We start from the raw sequence: 22084 nt of genomic DNA on the forward strand, positions 1-22084 counted from the left end.
TGGAACTTCCAAGGGCAAAGATATCCTGTAATTTGGGGATCTCATGGAATTCTGGAAGAACTAGCACATCCTACAACCAGCCCCCACATGAGCACATGAAGGGGAGGTATGGGAGTGTAGCATTGAGCTAATAAAAATGAAAGTTTGTGTTTCTTACGTTGCTCATTCTGGAAGACATAGTTTGTTGTGAGAGTGTTCCATTTTCCCAATCTGGGTGCTTCCCTCCGCTAAGCTCTGAGCTATTTCCTTGACCAGGTTTATTACTCTTTCTTTCAATATACTTCTTTTTTTTTTTGTATAGTTGTATATATCGTGTTGTTTTGTTCCCATTTTATATTATCTTTGTATTTTTTTTTTTATTAACACTGCCTTTCTTTCTGGAATCAATATATAAGATGCAATACTCTTCCCTTTGCTCTGTAAACCGCACCCTAGAAGCCATTCTCTACTGTAACAGGTGTCCAATTGACCTGTATAAATGATTGGTGGTGGCAGATAATATGTGGCTCTTTTTTTGTGTTATTGCGGAGCTGGCAAGTGACCATACGGGAGTATATATATATATATATATTCCATGCGTTAGAATCGGAGCTGTGTATACCATATGCTCCCTGTAAGTTCCCCAATAACTGGCCTAGTAGTGGAAGCAGCCGCGGCCTCGTCCATCACACGTCAGTCAATTGCGTAATTGCCCTGACGATTGGAGGCAGTAGAGTTGCGTCACATGACAAATTGGTGGCTGCGGTTAGATCTGTGTGACCACTCTGGAGTCATTCTGCACAACTGGTGGCGGTGGGATGTGAGTGATCTCCCCAGTGTTATCCTTGACACTGACTCCTCAACAGTGAAATTGTAACACCAAGAAGAAAAAGTGGTGATAATGACAGGATGGACGTTACTGATCTGCAAATACAAATATTACAACACCTCTGAGTGTATTCATTCTGGAGTATGAGTCATGTGTAAAAATCTTGGCACTTCTAGCCACGACTGTTATCCATGACATTCCCAGTGTCCCCCATGCATATATCATTCATAGTGCTTCATTAACATGACATCCATAGTGCCCACTTACATATACCAGCCAGAGTACCCCAATAAAATGACATCCACAGTGCCCACTTACATATACCAGCCAGAGTACCCCAATAAAATGACATCCACAGTGCCCACTTACATATACCAGCCAGAGTACCCCAATAAAATGACATCCACAGTGCCCACCACATATACCAGCCAGAGTACCCCAATAAAATGACATCCACAGTGCCCACTTACATATACCAGCCAGAGTACCCCAATAAAATGACATCCACAGTGCCCACCACATATACCAGCCAGAGTACCCCAATAAAATGACATCCACAGTGCCCACCACGTATACCAGCCAGAGTACCCCAATAAAATGACATCCACAGTGCCCACCACATATACCAGCCAGAGTACCCCAATAAAATGACATCCACAGTGCCCACCACATATACCAGCCAGAGTACCCCAATAAAATGATATCCACAGTGCCCACCACATATACCAGCCAGAGTACCCCAATAAAATGACATCCACAGTGCCCACCACATATACCAGCCAGAGTATCCCAATAAAATGATATCCACAGTGCCCACTTACATATACCAGCCAGAGTACCCCAATAAAATGATATCCACAGTGCCCACCACATATACCAGCCAGAGTACCCCAATAAAATGACATCCACAGTGCCCACCACATATGCCAGCCAGAGTACCCCAATAAAATGATATCCACAGTGCCCACCACATATACGAGCCAGAGTACCCCAATAACTATGACATCCACAGTGCCCACTTACATATACCAGTCAGAGTACCCCAATAAAATGACATCCACAGTGCCCACCACATATGCCAGCCAGAGTACCCCAATAAAATGATATCCACAGTGCCCACTTACATATACCAGCCAGAGTACCCCAATAAAATGATATCCACAGTGCCCACCACATATACCAGCCAGAGTACCCCAATAAAATGACATCCACAGTGCCCACCACATATACCAGAGTACCCCAATAAAATGATATCCACAGTGCCCACCACATATACGAGCCAGAGTACCCCAATAACTATGACATCCACAGTGCCCACTTACATTTACCAGCCAGAGTACCCCAATAACTATGACATCCACAGTGCCCACTTACATATACCAGCCAGAGTACCCCAATAACTATGACATCCACAGTGCCCACCACATATACCAGCCAGAGTACCCCAATAACTATTACATCCACAGTGCCCACCACATATACCAGCCAGAGTACCCCAATAACTATGACATCCACTGTGCCCACCACATATGCCAGCCAGAGTACCCCAATAACTATGACATCCACAGTGCCCACCACATATACCAGCCAGAGTACCCCAATAAAATGATATCCACAGTGCTCCCATAATATACTGGCACAGTGCCCCAATAACTATGACATCCACAGTGATCCCTGGCTCTTCCAGCCTTTGCTGCTATCTGTGACATCCCCAGTCCTCCCCATCCATATTCCATTCACAGTACCATGTATAGCATGAAATCCACAGTGCTCCCTATACATACCAGCCACAGTGCCCCCTTTACATAGGCCAGCCATGGTACCCCAATAATCATGACAGCCCCAGTACCCGGATAAGTCGTCTTGCCCATAACACTTCCATTCTCGGTAGATCTGTACTACAGATTCTGCCGCCCCCCCGTGTTGACAAGCCAGTTGCAATTAACCTCTTCCTGGCTGCAGAGCCTATCTGTTTTTAACTCCTGAGGTGTAATGGAAGCGCAGGGAATATGGGACAGGCACTGTGAATACAGAAGACATTACTAACACCGAATATACCGCACCTTACCAGAAAGCATCATGGTCGTGCATTGGATTGTGCGACCATAGAGGGACATCGAGGGACCGGTATATCGGTGAGGGGCATTAACCCTTTACACAGAGCAGGTAGGTGAGGTGTCCTGACCATATATGAGCCCCGATAGACCGCCGCTCCCCCACATGAATCCTCTAATGACATGTCTGCGGGATCTCTGTGGTTATTACGGGATATAACGATCCCGCTGAATATTCAGATTTCGCCTTTTGATGATTTTTGAGCAGAAACATGAAATAACTTTCACCTTTTATCTCATCTTTGAACATAAAGTTTCCCCAGTGATCAGCGGATAATGGAGTCACTGTGATATGCCGTCTGTAATGATATGACGGTCCACCAAACCAGTGTCAGACTGAAGAACATTGGGCCCACCAGAGAATTTGATTCTGAGGGCCCACCTTTCTCCCCCACTGAAGAGCCCTATAGCATCTGCAAGGTTTGCACTATGAACTCTCCTGAAGTAGAAGCCAGGGCCCACCGGAGGATTCTCCAGGTCTCTGGTGGGCCAGTCCAACCCTGCACCAAACCCCCCCACCGAGACCCTGCTCCGGGTTACTGCGTTCACGTGGTTCAGCCATCAGGAGCATACAATCCCGCACACAGCCGTGCGAGCTCCGTAGTCGTCCAACATAGGATTGAGATACATATATGAAAGGCAGATGTGAGTTACATTGATAGATGTGAGATGGACGATGGCCGGTGGAGAGGGGCGGCTGATAAATCTCAGAGCTTCATCTGTGCGGTGGGTGACTTGATGGGCAGTGGATGGCGGATCAATCAAGACTTCACTCCACGGCTCCAGGACATATTTTTCTATGGTGACAAGGTCTGTGGATTCACACTGGACATGTGGTCTCATAGAATCCAAGAATCATAGAATCATAGAATGTGGGATTCTATGAGACCACGTGTGCAGCGTGACGCCACAGACCTCTTGTCACCATAGAAAAATATGTCCTGGAGCCGTGGAGTGAAGTCTTGATTGATCCGCCATCCAATGCCCATCAAGTCACATGCCGCACAGATGAAGCTCTGAGATTTATCTGCCGCCTGGCTCCACCATGGTCTCAGGAGATGTTGGATTCACTGCAGAATATTCCACATGACTCATCACCACCGGGAAGCTAGAAGACACAAGAACCTGCCACAAAGTGTCTCAAAGAAGGAAGCCATCAACAGAAGGACTGAAAGGGACATGCCATCTGGTCACATGTACGGATGAGTCATCAAATATAACGTTAAGATTCTTTACGCTGGAGGTCCAACCCTGATGGGAGCATGGACCTGACCAAGTGAGAACGCTCTCCTGCGCTCCATCACATGGATCCGATACTCTTCATACTTGTTTAATGACACCGGGCGTAGGATGAATGGTTCTAGAAAAAATTTTTAGGAAAAAATGGTGATATGACCGAGTTTTTGCTGGATTGTTACATTGGGGCTAAAATGATCGTAGCTCAATTTGATGACAAAGAGAAAGAGAGAAAAAGAGAAAAGGAGAGAAAGAAGGTAAGCGAGAGGAGTGAAGTAGAGAAGGAGAATGAAGAAGAGAGGAGGAGAGAGAAGGAGAATGAAGGAGACAGGAGGAGAATGAAGAAGAGAGGAGGAGAGAGAAGGAGTGAGGCGGAGAATGAAGAAGAGAGGAGGAGAGAGAAGGAGTGAGGAGGAGAATGAAGAAGAGAGGAGGAGAGAGAAGGAGAATGAAGGAGACAGGAGGAGAATGAAGAAGGGAGGAGGAGAGAGAGAAGGAGAATGAAGGAGACAGGAGGAGAATGAAGAAATGAAGAGGAGAATGAAGAAGAGAGGAGAGAAGGGCAATGAAGGACAGTGAAGCAGAGAAGGTGAAAGAAGTTAGGAGAGAAGGAAAGAGAGAGAAGGAGAATGAAGGAGACAAGAGGAGAATGAAGAAAAGAAGAAGAGGAGAATGAAGGAGAGAAGGAGAATGAAGGAGAGGCGAATGAAGGAGACTGAAGCAGAGAAGGAGAGAAGAAGAATAAAGGAGAAAGAAGTTAGGAGAGAAGGAAAGAGAGAGAAGGAGAATGAAGGAGACAAGAGGAGAATGAAGAAAAGAAGAAGAGGAGAATGAAGGAGAGAAGGAGAATGAAGGAGAGGCGAATGAAGGAGACTGAAGCAGAGAAGGAGAGAAGAAGAATAAAGGAGAAAGAAGTTAGGAGAGAATGAAGGAGAGAAGGAGAATGAAGAAAAAAGGAGAGAAGAGGAGAATTGTTAGGAGTCAGATTTCTGCCCTGTCTACGCAGAGATCTAGACCCTTACATCCTGCAGTCTCCTGCGCTCCGTACACTGCAGGAGAGATTGCAGAGGACATTGCTTTTCAGCAACTCTCTCCGGAGGTTGTCCTTCATCCCATCCTCTGAGCATGCTCGTGGGACAATCTCTCATTGGAGCTCAGGAGTCTGGTGCTCAGGTCCTGCTCCTGATTCCATTGGTCCAGCTCAGGGTTATGGAGACTTCCGGAAGGTCCCGTCTGCTATAAAAAGTGTGCATGGCCGTTCCGCCATGCGCTGGTATTTCATACTGCTGCTGTATGTATGGTGATGGATGCTTGGACTGGTGACTGACTTATTAAGAAACCCCTTCCCTCTGATAATACGTCTGTGTGAGTGTTTGGGTATCAGCCACTAGCAGCGCTAGCGCCAGCGCGCTTATGCTCCATCTACTTCAGCAGCTAGCGTCCTGCATCGCGCTTGCGACATAGCGGTGCTTTCTCTGCGGCTCAGTTCACGTCGCGGTGCGGTAGCAGTCCTGTCGGGCGTTCGCAGTGGCGACGCCACGCACCTTATTTCACGGTAGGTCTAGACGGAGTAGTCCTGTTGTTTAAGGCTACTCCTGTGACCCGGAATACCGTGTCTGTATCGCTGGCTGTCTGTGACCTTGAACAGACTCAGCGTTTTGTATGCTTTCTGCCCGCAGCTCTGTGAAATATAACAGAGCTTGCTACAGTGCACTAGGTGCAGTTAACCCTGTGCTCACTGCCGCCATAGTGCTCTGCCTCTTCTAGCAGCGGTTTTTCCATCCACCGCATGGTGGACACCGAGTGGTGAAGGCACTTTATTTATGTTTTTACTTGGTGCCTTCCGCCACTCCTAACAAGAATGATGTAGAGGAGGAGAATAAAGGAGAAGAGAATGAAGGAAGAGAAGAAAGGAGGAAGAGAGTAAGGGAAATAAGGAGGGCAAAAAGGAAGTAAACGAAGTAGAAGAAGGAGAGAAAAAAGAAAGATGGGAAGGAAGGATATGATATAATTTAGCAGATAGACGTGGGATACATTGTTGCGTTTCTTTTATGTAATTTTCATACACAAATGAAACATTCTCTAATCGATTCTTGCTGCTGAATTTCGTTCACAGTTTTACGTCCTTTCCTATAAATCCTTTTACCTTCCAATCCTCTGTTTCGGGACCATATTTCTTTCTAGAAGGTCTGTGCCTTGTGTTGGTTGTTACTCAGCGTCTCCAGTCATCCACCTCGTATTGTACAGTAAATGATGGCTCCATCCATAACCTCGGATCATTACTGTCACTCCTGCTCCCAGCGATGATGTAGGATACGGAGGAGCTCGTCGTATCTCCTACTTATAATGTCACCGTGATTCAGGGGCAGCGTTTTCTATTGTGCTGGATCAGTCATCACCAGAAGAATTATATCCACCGAGACTGATGGCGACAAAGTGCCGTGTCTGTGCTTAATGTGCTGAAATTAGTATCTGACTCCTCAAGTGATATTTATAGGGGCCTGACTGTAAGGTGTATTTATTCTGCCACCTGATTGCTTAGAAATTCAAGATTCCAGGCTGAAAATAATCTATCATCTATCCATTATCTATCATCTATCTATCTCTTATCTATCTATTATTTATCTATATATCTATGATCTATCTATCTATCATCTATTATCTATCTATTATCTATCTATTATCTAACTATTAGCTACTATCTATCTATCTATTATCCATCATCTATCTATTATCTATCTATCTATCATCTATCTGTCTATCTATTATATATATATACCGTATCTATTATCTATCTATTATATATTATCTTTTATCTATCTATTATCGATTGATCTATTTTCTATTTATCTATTATCTATTATCTTTTATCTATCTATTATCGATTGATCTATTATCTATTATATATCTATTATCTATCATCTATCTTTCTATTATCTGTCTATATATCCATATCTAGCTACCATAATTTGAGTATTGTGTCATGAGATGTCATGACTCAAGATGGACCCTTCTGCGATAGCGGAAAATATTGTAACAAGTAAAGAGGTTCCTTAAGAACACCTCCAAGTAGAACATTTTGATTTTCCCTGACTGGATGGAAGGAGGACAGGTCAGGATCCAGGACAGGTAAATTGACAATTTAAGGGAAGCAGCCTTGGTAAAGCAATCAGACCAAAGATGGAAAGTTGGTCAGACCACCGGATAGAACCATGACTTATTCTTGATGGACCAGAGACCATGGTGATGGAGCCTTAAGGAAGTTTCGAGACCAGAGTGTCATGAACGTGGTGTGGAACCACTGTGCCTCGGCCCACGAAGAGCCTGGAGTGGCGTGACTAAGCGTGCACCAGACTGTTCACTAGGGCCTCTGATGGTGAGGTTAGGCTTGGCTCTCAATGCACACCAGGTGCCACTGCAGGACAGACCAATGGACGCTCGGCAGCTGGACCCAGAAGGACAGACTGGATGGAGCAGTAGGCGGAGTTCATATCAGAGTGCAGCAGGCAAGATTTGCACCTAGAGTGCAGCAGGCAGGATTTGCACCTAGAGTGTAGCATGCAGGATTTGCATCAGAGTGCAGCGGGCAGGATTTGCACCAGAGTGCAGCAGGGACTAGTATGCAAGCTTACACAACATAGACTGCAAAGCAGGAAGGTTGCTCAGGCACCTCCCCAATGGGAAGGAAGCAATATATACATACTGCTCCACAGCCATTGGCTGGGGAGGAAATAGCAAGTGCACCCACTGGCCCTTTAAGGGAGAGCGCGTGCATGCTCTAAGGACATGGCTAGGGCCCCAGCTGGAAGCTAGGCTGGGAGCATGCGGAGCACGAGAAAGGGGAGAACCGACTGCAGTGCGGGTGAGTGATGTGACACGCTGGAGACCCTACCTGTCAGAGCAGGGATCCGGCATGGTGCTAACACAGCGATGGGAAGTTTCTCAAAAATGGAAAGTTAATCAAGCAACCAAAGAAAAGAGAGAACTGTGTCTAAGTCCTGATGGGGCAAACAGAGCTGAGACCGAGACCAGACATATGATGGAACTTTGAAGAACGTTTACTGGACAAAAATATAAAGTTGATGAAGCAACCTGATGTGTGATTGTGTGAGCAGGCTGCGGGATGCAGTGACGGACAGGAGACTGAGCAAGGGTTAACAATTTTAATTAACAATGGAATACTCCACGCAGGGAGGTAAACGGTTAACAGGGGAGTAAACAGTTCAAAATGTGAATATTGTGCAGGGTTAAATAACAGTAGAAAGGGTATTAGCAGTTCTTGTAGGGTAAACTTACCCTGTCAGTCGTTTCTCAGGACGTGGTGGATCACAGAGCAGATGATAGTGTAAAGGGGTTAAGTAAGATGTTCAATGTTGTAATTATTATCCATTGCTAAATGGTACTGCTACATGTTGTCACGTCTCCGTCAGATTTGGGGCCTGCTGTTCCGGTCGCAGCCACTAGGAGGCGCCGGGCCGCCACTTCGCCGTCAGACTCGGGGACGGCTGTTCCTGCCTCGGCCACTGGGAGGCGCCGTGGTTCTATTACATCGCCGTCAGACTCAGGGCCTATGGTCCCAGCTTTAGCCACTAGGAGGCGCCGGTCTGTCACATCACCGTTGGATTCGAGGCCTGCTGTTCCGGTCACGGCCACTAGGAGGCGCCAGACCGCCACTTCACTGTCAGACTCGGGGACGGCTGTTCCTGCCTCGGCCACTGGGAGGCGTCGTGGTCCGCCCGTGAGTTATGGTGGTGACAGAGAAGTGGCTCCTGCGCAGGCATCTGGTGGGCGCAGGCTCCGCCCCTCTGTCAGTCATCAGGGGGTTACTGCAACTCCATCTGGCCTGGTCCTGGGGGCGGCCCTAATGACATCACCAGTCCAGGAACCTGTGAGGGATGACCTGATCCCTCAAATACCTTGGGACTGGTCTTGCAAGCCGCCGGATATATTCTTGGTTCCCCTGTGTGTTACTTAGTGATTGATTTCTGTTTGACTCTGACCTCAGCCTGGATTTCTGACCCCTCTTTTGCCTGACGATTCTGTACTTCTGCTACTCTCCTGGTTTGTGACCTTGGCCTGGATATTCTGACTCTGCTACTTCCTAACGATTCTGTACCTCTGCCGCCCTCCTGGTTTTTGACTCTGACCTTGGCCTGAAATTGACTCTGCTATTGCCTGCCGTTTTTTACTTCACTTTGATGACCGTCCTGCTCTGGCCGCTGCTCCTATTCAGACAGTACCTCCTGGGCTCTGTTGTAAATCCAGATCCCTGTATAGGGGTAAAGGGTATCAGTGTTTCTCGGGGTGCTGTCTTACTGCAGCCCAGAACCGCAGACGGACGTTACATTATATCCGGCCATAAAATTAACTGCTTCTTGTGTATATACCCAACATATACAAAAGCAGTCTCCCTGAAATTTTTTTTTTCTTCTTCTGACTGAGCTGATTTTTAGCCTGAACACCTGTTGCAGTGCACAGCCTGGAAGATCTCTCTCATTTTCTTGGACAACTATGCGGCAGTCTGGAGTCTTCAGGGAGAGAGCTGCACCTCAGAGATCCATGCTCCTGGCACGTCGACCTCTGGGCAACTACTCTGGCTATGGTTGCCCAGGAGCTCAGGTATTGCCCGCAGATACGGCTAAAGTTTTATTACCCATTTCAGTTTCATGTGGTCAGAAATCGCTGTGTTTAAACGCGTATGTGGATAGTGGCTCTGAAGGAAATTTTATGGATTCCTTGACTGCTAGGAATCTGGGTGTAACTCTACTAAAACTTAATGCCCCTATTAAAACCACGGCTATTAATGGCACGTCCATTATTCAGGAGGGGGTTAAGTTTGTTACTGCCAAGGCTGCTATGTCTGTGGGAGCCTTACACACTGAGCTGGTGTCATTTTTTGTGATGGACAATTTATCCTCTGCAGTTATTCTGGGTATGCCATGGCTACGCCAGCACAATCCTGTCATCGACTGGCACTTGGGTGACGTTGTACGCTGGAGCCCACAGTGTCAGAAAAATTGCATATCCTTGGCAGTAAACCAAGTTAAGGTTAAAACCCCCCGCATACCGTTTGCTTTCAGAGATTTTGAGGATGTCTTTTCTATTGTAGAATCTGAAAAGCTACCCCCTCACAGAGAGTATGATTGCCCTATTGATCTGATTCCGGATGCCCGTCTCCCTAAGGGAAGAATATTTAATCTCTCTGGCCCAGAGCGTCAGGCCATGAATGACTATATTGCAGACAGCCTAAGAAAAGGGTTTATCAGACCGTCCATTTCTCCAGTTGTGGCCGGGTTCTTCTTTGTGGAGAAGAAAGATGGTGGTCTCAGACCCTGCATTGATTATCGGGAGTTGAATGCAATCACTATAAAAAACCAGTATCCGCTTCCACTCATCCCTGATCTTTTTAATCAGCTAACAGGAGCCCGTTGGTTTACTAAACTTGACCTCCGGGGGGCATATAATCTGGTCCGCATAAGAAAGGGAGATGAGTGGAAAACGGCCTTCAATACACCCCTTGGCCATTTTGAGTACCTGGTTATGCCGTTTGGACTCAGCAACGCACCTGCCGTATTTCAGCACTTTGTTAACGATATTTTTAGAGACATTTGTGGGGTGTATGTCGTGGTGTATTTAGATGACATTCTGATTTACTCTGCTGACCCTGTGACACACTCTCAACACGTCTGTTCTGTGCTACAAAGACTACGTGAACACTCCTTGTTTGCTAAACTGGAGAAATGTGTCTTTTTTGCTGAGGAGGTACAGTTTTTAGGATACATGGTTTCAGGTAAAGGCTTCCGCATGGATCCTGCCAAGGTCCAGCCTATTAAGGCTTGGGTGCAACCAAAATCGCTGAAAGCGCTGCAGCGATTTTTGGGGTTCGCTAATTATTACCGCAAGTTTATTAGAGGTTTCTCAGAGATTGCCAAGCCACTCACGGATCTGACCCGGAAAGGGGCGGACGTGGCCAACTGGAATCCTGAGGCAATTCAGGCGTTTTCTACGTTAAAAGAGAGTTTTGTGGCCAACCCAGTTTTGGTTCAGCCGGATCTGGACCGTCCATTTATTGTGGAGGTGGATGCCTCTGAAGTCGGAGTGGGAGCAGTGCTATCACAAGGCACTACATCCCTCACTCAGCTTCGTCCATGTGCGTTTTTTTCCCGCAAATTCTCTCCCACGGAGAAAAACTATGATATTGGGAATCGAGAACTATTGGCAATTAAATGGGCCTTCGAGGAATGGCGTCACTTCCTCGAGGGCGCCAAACACAAGATCACGGTAATTACCGATCATAAGAACCTGACATACCTAGAATCAGCAAAAAGGTTAAATCCTAGACAAGCAAGGTGGGCATTGTTTTTCTCTAGGTTTAATTTTATAATCACCTTCCGCCCTGGTACAAAAAATGTGAGGGCCGATGCCCTCTCTCGCAGTTTCTGCCCCTCACAAGCCGAGGACTGTGAACCAGTTCCGATATTGGCCACTGGGATTATTGTGTCCGCAGTGTCATTGGACCTTCTGGAGGAGATCCGTAAATCCCCAGAACAAGCCCCTGACACTATGCCACCCAACAAATTGTTCGTTCCGCCTGCATTTCGCCTACAAGTGCTTAGAGAATCACATGACTCTGTTTTGGCAGGCCATCCTGGTCTTAATAATACTGCCAGATTGATAACTAGGAATTTTTGGTGGCCGACGGTGGTTAAGGACTGCAAAGAATATGTCTTAGCATGTGAGGTCTGTGCCCGCGCCAAGTCCTCCCATACTCGCCCTGCCGGCTGGCTCCAGTCCTTGCCCACCCCCGAGAGTCCATGGACCCACATCTCCATGGACTTCATTACGGACCTTCCGTCCTCAGATGGAAAGACGTGTATTTGGGTGGTGGTGGACAGGTTCAGTAAACAATGTCATTTTGTCCCCCTGTCGGGGTTACCTAACTCGGAAACGTTGAGTAAACTGTTTATTGTACATGTGGTACGTTTACACGGTGCCCCGGTCAATATTGTGTCTGACAGGGGTACCCAATTCGTGTCAAAGTTCTGGAGGGCGTTCTGTAAACGCATTGGTATTGAGCTATCTTTTTCCTCGGCTTACCACTCTGAAACCAATGGGCAAACCGAACGTGTCAACCAGGCTCTGGAGCAATACCTTCGTTGCTACATCTCAGAACACCAGTCCGATTGGGCAGAACATCTGCCACTAGCCGAGTTTGCCCTAAACAATCAGTATCAGGACTCCATTAAGTCTACCCCCTTTTTCTGCAACCACGGGCTGCATCCGCGCTTTGGCTCATTCTCGGCCAGAATGTCGGAGCTTCCTGGGGTAGAGAAAAATATTCATCGTTTAAAAACCATTTGGTCTGAGGTAAACTCTAACTTGAAAGGGGCCCGGGTTAGACAGACCTCGGCAGCGAACAAACGGCGATCCAAAGGACCGCACCTGGAAGTTGGAGACAAGGTTTGGCTCTCCACCAAAAACATCAAGCTTAAAGTACCGTCTGCCAAACTGGGTCCCAGATTTATTGGTCCATACGAGATTATAGAGGTGATTAACCCGGTGGCCTTCCGTTTAAAACTCCCTCAGTCTTTCAAATTACCCAATGTCTTCCACAAGTCTCTCCTCAAGTTGTATCGCTCCCCAATTCACCCTGTCCCGTCCCCTCCTCTTCCCGTTTCGGTCGGAGGGTCCTTGGAGTATGAAGTCCAGGGTGTCCTTGACTCCCGCCTTGTAAGAGGGTCCGTACAGTATCTGGTACACTGGAGGGGCTATGGCCCGGAGGAGAGGTCCTGGGTCCCTGCGCGGGACATCCATGCAAAAGCACTAATTAGAAGGTTTCACCTCCTTCACCCTGACAAACCAGGTTTTGAGGGTCCGGAGGCCCCTCTTGGAAGGGGGGGTACTGTCACGTCTCCGTCAGATTTGGGGCCTGCTGTTCCGGTCGCAGCCACTAGGAGGCGCCGGGCCGCCACTTCGCCGTCAGACTCGGGGACGGCTGTTCCTGCCTCGGCCACTGGGAGGCGCCGTGGTTCTATTACATCGCCGTCAGACTCAGGGCCTATGGTCCAAGCTTTAGCCACTAGGAGGCGCCGGTCTGTCACATCACCGTTGGATTCGAGGCCTGCTGTTCTGGTCACGGCCACTAGGAGGCGCCAGACCGCCACTTCACTGTCAGACTCGGGGACGGCTGTTCCTGCCTCGGCCACTGGGAGGCGCCGTGGTCCGCCCGTGAGTTATGGTGGTGACAGAGAAGTGGCTCCTGCGCAGGCATCTGGTGGGCGCAGGCTCCGCCCCTCTGTCAGTCATCAGGGGGTTACTGCAACTCCATCTGGCCTGGTCCTGGGGGCGGCCCTAATGACATCACCAGTCCAGGAACCTGTGAGGGATGACCTGATCCCTCAAATACCTTGGGACTGGTCTTGCAAGCCGCCGGATATATTCTTGGTTCCCCTGTGTGTTACTTAGTGATTGATTTCTGTTTGACTCTGACCTCAGCCTGGATTTCTGACCCCTCTTTTGCCTGACGATTCTGTACTTCTGCTACTCTCCTGGTTTGTGACCTTGGCCTGGATATTCTGACTCTGCTACTTCCTAACGATTCTGTACCTCTGCTGCCCTCCTGGTTTCTGACTCTGACCTTGGCCTGAAATTGACTCTGCTATTGCCTGCCGTTTTTGTACTTCACTTTGACGACCGTCCTGCTCTGGCCGCTGCTCCTATTCAGACAGTACCTCCTGGGCTCTGTTGTAAATCCAGATCCCTGTATAGGGGTAAAGGGTATCAGTGTTTCTCGGGGTGTTGCCTGGCTGCAGCCCAGAACCGCAGACGGACGTTACACATGTTCACATGTATTACCACACATATGGAATGGTACAGCTACTCCTTTTTGGGTATTATCATTGTTTGTCTTTATGTTTTATTATTTTTGCTTTTATTGGCACATAGTTGTGATAATGTTTACTGCATCTCAAGGTTTGCCTTTTACAGAATAGGGAAAGTGTAGGGCTCCCTTTGGACATTAGAAGGGGCACTCTAGTATATAGAACTCTTAGTAGGATAGGGTTAAGTGTAGGAGGGGCTGCCGGGAGTTAAGGTTAGATGAGAAGGAAGTTAGTTGAGACGGGGCCAGGGTGCCCGAAGTGTCCACATGGGCTATAGGGCCAGGATGGCTCGGGAGCCATGCAACGTTAAGCAGCGACAGCCCATTGGACTTCAGTTTAATGGACCAAAGCAGTAGAGAAGATGTGGCAACTCGTATCCTGGCCAGGGTGGACGCTCTTTGGGTGGGAGTCGGGCAGAGTGAGAAACAGAAGAATGCTGTAGCTTCACAGGGAGCGGCACAGACGAGTCGGATGCTTTTCCAGAGGCAACGAAACCAGGTGGCGGATGATTTCAAGTCTGGGGTGAAACAGGCTGAAGGAAATGTCATCATGGTGAGGTTAGGCCAGGAAGAAGCTGGGAAGCAGTCTAAGATGATCCAGTGCCGTATAGAAGCATCAGCAAAGTAGGGAGAGCTGAGGAAGCAAGTAAAGAGGAATATGTTATCTACGATGTGCCAACTGTGGATATATTGTGTGAAGTTATCAGTAAAGAAGCTGTTCAAGTTACCATGGACTGTGTCTCAGTTACTGGGAGTCGCCTCGGAGAGGGGCCATCGCCGCTTGGGAAGTGCCCAGGGGAACCCGAACCTGGAGACGCAGGTACGCCAAACAGTGGATTGCAATTTTTTTTGTGAGGGAAGACCGGGACACTGATGCTTTAGTGTCTATAGCCACGACTATAGTCCTGGCCGACGCTTACAATGACGCCAACAATGGCTGGCACGGTGCTTGTTCGATGCGGTCATGAAGGCAACAAAGATCCGTCTTCTGGCGGCAGCGGTTGGTCTCCGGTACCTTCCGCTGAGCCCCTAGTCAATATACTGATGTGGCTGGGGTAGTGTGAGCCACCACACTGTCTGAACCCACTGTGGACCGGCAGATATACACTGGGGAATCGAGGCGCAGATGGCGGTCCTGCGCCCGGTCTCTCTTAGGCGGCACGCGTACAGTACTCACGGGCCCGGAACATTTGGCACCTCGCTTCATGGTGACCAACGGGAACACTGCACGCCTCTCCTCACAGTCTCTGTCAGCGGCGGCGGCGATGCTCAGGTGCAGGCCTGCTGTACCGATGCTTGAGGGCCAGAGCACTCACTTCTTCCTGCTGCACGCTGTCTGTTCCCGCCAAGTCTGCCTGTTTCCGCGCGCTCTGAGGCTGTAAAGGCTTAGCCACACCACCTGCTTCCGCATGCAAGGCTTGGTCCTGTCCCTTAAGCTTTCTCCCGGACAACCGTGCAGACAGCCCCGACAGTTCCGGAACCAGCATAGAACAGGTACCCATGGCACGGTCCTTCTTCTTACACTTGGCTTTGAGAAAATTTTGCAACCAAAAGATGATGGTATTGGGTCGCCCTCCCAGGGCTGTGGGGTACTCGGTACTGGGCCCGATGAGCTTCAATGGGAGATTTCACGGCAGCTGGGACCCGGCCCGTGGCCGTGGGTGCCCATTGTAAAAAGGGGGAAAGTTTATAAGTGATTCGTGACGCCACCTGTGGTGTTCGGCAATGAAGATGTAAGCCGACGCTGCAGACAGATCCTCTGGGACAGATGGTGTGGTGAAGCAATGATGTTATAACCCTCCACAGGCAGGGCTGTAGTCCCAGGGCAGAGTAGGTGAAGTGACACTTAGATGGTGTAGTGTCGGGCGCAAGGGATGTAGCCGTGCTGGCGTGTTGGCGCAGGAATAAGTGGAGGACACCAGGGCATGTAGTTCCAAAGCTTTACTCACAGTCTGTTGCAGGTACAGGTGCCCGCCTCGGTGCTGTGTCCTTCAGGTCAGGAGCTCAGCCAACTTCCAGGCAAGATGAAGTACTCCTTTCCAACACTCCGCCAACATATGTGCCTTTTCTGAACGTCTCCTCTTATAGCGCCTTTGAGTGAAGTACTCCTAGTACTGAGTTACACTGGAGTTCCTCCTGTCAGATGTTCTTATGAACTCTACTTGTACGGCAGACAGCTGTAGCCTGCTTCGGGGACTCCTTACTACCTAGTCCCGGCTCACTATCATTGCTGTTGTGCCCCCAAGTCTTGTGTGGGAATAAAGTGGTCACTACTTCTATTCCTCCGGTGTCTGCTGCAGGACCATTAGTATCCATACAACCTCGGGGACCGGGCCCCGGCCTTGCGCTTAGAACTTGGGGAGGGTTCTATCTTCCAACCCCGATCCTTAGTCCTCCTATTCTCCTTACGTTCCGTACTAATCCTTCTTTCCAATGGAGAATCAAGCTTCCTTTCTCTGTCTCTTTCCTGTGCCAGCAGACCGAGATCACTGTGGCCTGCTGCAGCACTTCCTTCTTCCATCCCTCTCCTGGGGATCTTCTCTTTCTCACTCTCTGTCCTTCTACATCCTCACTCACTGCCTGAATGAAAGACTGACCGACTGACTCAACTCTTCACGCTCTTTTATGCTAACTAAACTCCACCCACCTCCCAGCACGTTTCGTGTTCCAAGCAGGGAGCCGCCGAAGGTGCTTTGCTACACTACTTTGTGGTGTGGGGTGCAGGTGTTGGAGTGTGGTCAGGTGTCTCCACCTTACCTGGATAGTGGGGTACCACACCTCAGGAGGAGGTGCAGTACCTCTGTGGCGACTGAGCCCTCAGGGGCACCACAGTATAAAATCTTGATTTGGCAAATAAAAGCCTTTCAGAAGTTGAGAGTTGAAGATGCAACCTAAAGCATTTCAAAAGGTGACCATAAACGAGATAGAGCATGCAGCCGATGGCTACAGTATGTCTCCATATTCCCTGATTCACGTGAGGGGGTGGAGGGAGAGTTGCCCTGTCAGACACCTGTGATGGAAACTCATCTCCCAGGAGGATAAAAGGTCTTACCAAAGTGTGTTTGGGTGGCTTAAGCTTTGGTATGACTAATAGATCCCCAAACTAGCCTGTGATGAAGCTTTGAGTTTTGAGAGGAAAATATAAATATGATGATGCAGCATGACCCATGATTGATCCTGGAGATAATTTTTGGATGAAAATAATTAAGTTGATTAAGTAACCAGTCATAATCTTGCCTGGTCCTCGATAAAACATAGAGATCTGTCATGAAGCCAAAAGAAAGCTTTCCAGAACAAATATTCAAAGCTGTTTAAAGTTGTAAAGTTGATAGGGTAGAAACTTTCATAATACAAACAATCGGTGCGATGAAGCCTTTAGGAACTGCTCCGATCAAACATGGAAAGTTGATGATGCAACATGATCCACACCTCAACCTTAATGGGGAAAAGTGACCTATGATGGAGCTTCATGGAACTTTCTGGTTATTAAAGCGGTACCAACAATGAAGCCTTACCTGTTATGGAACCTTGAGGACATATCCAGCCTGAAAATGGAAAAGTTTAATAAATATGAAAAATGTATTGAACCACCAGATTACACAGTACCTAAACCTTGATGGGACAAACAAACCTACAAACTAATTTGTGATGGAGCATCAAGGAAGTTTCCTGACCAAATGGAATTTGTTTTAAAGAAATAAAGTTATTGGGGCAAGAAAACTAGTGATAAAACTATTAGAAAGTTCTGAGGCCAAAAATGTAAACTTTCCCTTACCTAAGCCTTGATGGAGAAAATCGACCTGTAAGAGCTTTGAGGACGTTTCCAGATCAAAACCAAAAAGTTGATGAGGCGTATAGATGGGACGTTGATGGAGCAGCTAGATGGAAAGTTGATGGAGCCTTAATGTTGAAAAATGGAAAGATGAGAATATGATGATGCAACCTGATCTGTACCATACCTCGATGGAGAAATATGACCCATGATAAAGCCTCAAGGAACTTGTTGGACAAAAGTCTAAAATTGTCTATGTAGCCTGACCTGTGAGGGAGCCTTTTGGAAGTTTTGAGATCAAAGATGGAAAGTTTATTAAGCAATCTCACGATACTGTACCTAAGATTTCATGTGACAATAAAGTCTGCTACCTTATTTGTGATGAAATTTGTGGCCAAAATATAGAAGATTGTTTAGATAGATAGAAAGTTAATAGGGCATGCACATTAGTGATGAAACTGTTAGGAAGTTCAGAGACGAAAAATGGAATTTTGGTGATGCAGCCAGATCCTTGCCTAAGCCTTGATGGGGCAAACTAATCGGTAAACTGCATCTGTGATGGAGCCTTCAGGAATTCTCCAGACCAAAACTAGAAAATAAGACCACAGATGGAAAGTTGATGAAGCTACATGACCTGGGATGGAGCCCTGATGCTACACTTGATAGAAGACATTTGCATTATAGTAATTCTCTGGGTGAAAAAAAAATTACTCTGGAGGCATATTGGGTCAGAATGTTCTTCACTCCGTCACTTACAGGTATCCTGTGCGGAAAGACTTGGCTTTGTATCTGGAATATCTGGGTTACTCATCTACCCGGTCTCCAGCTCTGGTCCATGTATCTTTTCCCTCCGGTGGCCGGCTTTCTCTGGTATCAGGCATGTTGGGGTACAATGGCAATTCAAACCTCTGATGTCACGTCCCCATGCCTTTTAAGACATGTTCAGGCGGATACATGCCCCCCCCTGGGTATTTAGGCACTAGCACGCTCTATCAGGTGCTTTCTCTGAGCTGAGCCACTTCACTGATCCAGCTCTGTCACCTCTGGGCCCTGATGCATTTATTACAAAGGTGGCCTCTGACATTCCAAGGTGCTACTCACACACTCAGCTCTGCTACATCAAGGTGCCTATCTGCCATTTCAGCTCTACAGTTCAAGTGCCTGTCTGCTATCGCAGCTCTACTGTTTCTAGGTGCTGTCTACACACTTCGCTCTGCTATATCAAGATGCCTGTCTTCTGACTCAGCTCTGCTATTCCGAGATGCGGTCCGCACACTCGGTTCTACTACTGTAAGGTAACTGTCACCCTATAGCACTCTCTCAAATCTGAAGGTGGTGACTATACTTTCGGCTCTGTTGCATCATGGACCTGTCTACATGGCTATGCTGCTGCTGGACACTGTCTTCACAGCTCTGCTATTCCAAGGTCCTGTCTACACATTCATCTCTGCTGTACCAAGGTGAATGCCTACATGCATTGCTCTGCAGCTGTAAGGTGCTGTCTGCAGTCTGCGGTCTGCTATTTCCAGCTCAGCTGATCCTCATGCCCTCCAGAATATCCAGATCTACTGATCATCGCTCCTCCATGTGCTCGGTAACTTGGCATCTTTAACACCTGTTCCCCCTGGCAGACGTCAGTGTTTTTGATCTCCGTGCCATCTCCCGCAGGTCACATCATCATTAGTAATATCCCATTTATATTAAATCCCTTTAAGACTTACGCTTTAGTTCTTTTCATGATAAACTTAGCCACTACATCATTTCACGCCTTATTTGTAGTGACGCGTTTCGGTCCTTGGCTACATAACATTTTATTACAACTGAAGATGGATTCGGAAATCCTGGTTGTCCTAAGTGACTCCGGACTGTTCGGACCACCTGAGGGGTGTAGTCGTTAGTTCCGTGCCCCGGTGGCGCTGACGCGTTTTGCCCCCCCGCTTCCACTGTTTGTACTGGGATAAGAGTTTTGGTTTCAAAGATGTCGAGAAGAAATAGGAGAAAGGAGGACGGAGCCGAAACCTCTGCAGACAGAGGAGCACCTCGGGCGCCGGGACATGAAAGGACCTCTCTGCCTTTAATCGACAGACTGAAGCCTTAATGACTGTTCAAAGGAAACTTTGTGAGATCCGTATTAATCGTAATGCGCAGCGAGTGCGGTGGCCGCGGTGGGGGAGGACTCGGACCTCGCGTGGCAGCTCTCAGCCCCTTGACTACCTCAGTAGACGCCATTACTTTACTTGCATTTATATTAGCACCGACGTGAGCATTTCTTCATATAATCGGATTCTAAAGGGCGCGCCGGACTCAACGCTCAATAGTGACTGCTAGGATGTCCTCTCTTCCATAAAGAGGTTCTTCAGCAGCTTAGTACAGAAAAGGTGGAAAAGGCGCAATTGTCATGTTAGTTTGTAAAGATTAGCTGTTAAAGAAGTTCTGCAGCAACTGCGGTGTGACATTTTGACATTGATGAGTAAGAAGCTCTTTACAGAGAGATCAAAGAACTTCAAGAAGTAAATATTTGTAATTATTGAAAAAAAACACTTATTTTCTATTGTTAAAGAGGTGCAGCAGCAGCTGAGAGGATGATGACTTTATCCCCAAGGAATAGGACGGCTCCAAAATGGATACAAAGAGACAGAGGCTTTACTCAGCCAATAGCTGGAAGCAAAGTGAGAGACCGTGAGCCGTGTATCTAATCCTGTGTGATACTGTCTGCTGAGCCGTGTATCTAATCCTCTCCTGTGTGATACTGACTGCTGAGCTGTGTATCCAATCCTCTCCTGTGTGATACTGACTGCTGAGCCATGTACCTAATCCTCTCCTGTGTGATACTGACTGCTGAGCCGTGTATCTAATCCTCTCCTGTGTGATACTGACTGCTGAGCCGTGTATCTAATCCTCTCCTGTGTGATACTGACTGCTGAGCCGTGTATCTAATCCTCTCCTGTGTGATACTGACTGCTGAGCCGTGTATCTAATCCTCTCCTGTGTGATACTGACTGCTGAGCTGTGTATCTAATCCCATCCTGTGTGATACTGACTGCTGAGCCATGTATCTAATCCTCTCCTGTGTGATACTGTCTGCTGAGCTGTGTATCTAATCCTCTGCTGTGTGATACTGACTGCTGAGCCGTGTATCTAATCCTCTCTTGTGTGATACTGACTGCTGAGCTGTGTATCTAATCCTATCCTGTGTGATACTGACTGCTGAGCTGTGTATCTAATCCTATCCTATGTGATACTGACTGCTGAGCTGTGTATCTAATCCTATCCTGTGTGATACTGACTGCTGAGCCGTGTATCTAATCCTCTCCTGTGTAATACTGACTGCTGAGCTGTGTATCTAATCCTCTCCTGTGTGATACTGACTGCTCAGCTGTGTATCTAATCCTCTCCTGTGTGATACTGACTGCTGAGCTGTGTATCTAATCCTCTCCTGTGTGATACTGACTGCTGAGCTGTGTATCTAATCCTCTCCTGTGTGATACTGACTGCTGAGCTGTGTATCTAGTCCTATCCTGTGTGATACTGACTGCTGAGCCGTGTATCTAATCCTCTCCTGTGTGATACTGACTGCTGAGCCGTGTATCTATTCCTGTCCTGTGTGATACTGACTGCTGAGCCGTGTATCTAATCCTATCCTGTGTGATACTGACTGCTGAGCCGTGTATCTAATCCTATCCTGTGTGATACTGACTGCTGAGCCGTGTATCTAATCCTATCTTGTGTGATACTGACTGCTGAGCCGTGTATCTAATCCTATCCTGTGTGATACTGACTGCTGAGCCGTGTATCTAATCCCATCCTGTGTGATACTGTCTGCTGAGCCATGTATCTAATCCTATCCTGTGTGATACTGACTGCTGAGCTGTGTATCTAATCCCATCTTGTGTGATACTGTCTGCTGAGCCGTGTATCTAATCCTATCCTGTGTGATACTGACTGCTGAGCTGTGTATCTAATCCTATCCTGTGTGATACTGACTGCTGAGCCGTGTATCTATTCCCATCCTGTGTGTTACTGTCTGCTGAGCCGTGTATCTAATCCTATCCTGTGTGATACTGACTGCTGAGCCGTGTATCTAATCCTCTCCTGTGTGATACTGACTGCTGAGCCGTGTATCTAATCCTATCCTGTGTGATACTGACTGCTGAGCTGTGTATCTAATCCTCTCCTGTGTGATACTGTCTGCTGAGCTGTGTATCTAATCCTCTCCTGTGTGATACTGAGTGCTGAGCCGTGTATCTAATCCTGTCCTGTGTGATACTGACTGC

At 47.7% G+C, this 22084-nt stretch overlaps 1 protein-coding gene across 1 annotated transcript in view; it reads left to right on the forward strand.

The window, feature by feature from the left end:
• The window catches only part of LOC141074309 (L-gulonolactone oxidase-like), a 326928-nt gene that overhangs the window by 275966 nt on the left and 28878 nt on the right, over positions 1-22084 (forward strand). The window lies entirely within an intron of this gene.

Source organism: Dendrobates tinctorius, unplaced genomic scaffold (assembly GCF_039654945.1).
Source record: "Dendrobates tinctorius isolate UK_male_01 unplaced genomic scaffold, ASM3965494v1 ptg000332l, whole genome shotgun sequence".
Lineage (NCBI taxonomy): Eukaryota > Metazoa > Chordata > Amphibia > Anura > Dendrobatidae > Dendrobates > Dendrobates tinctorius.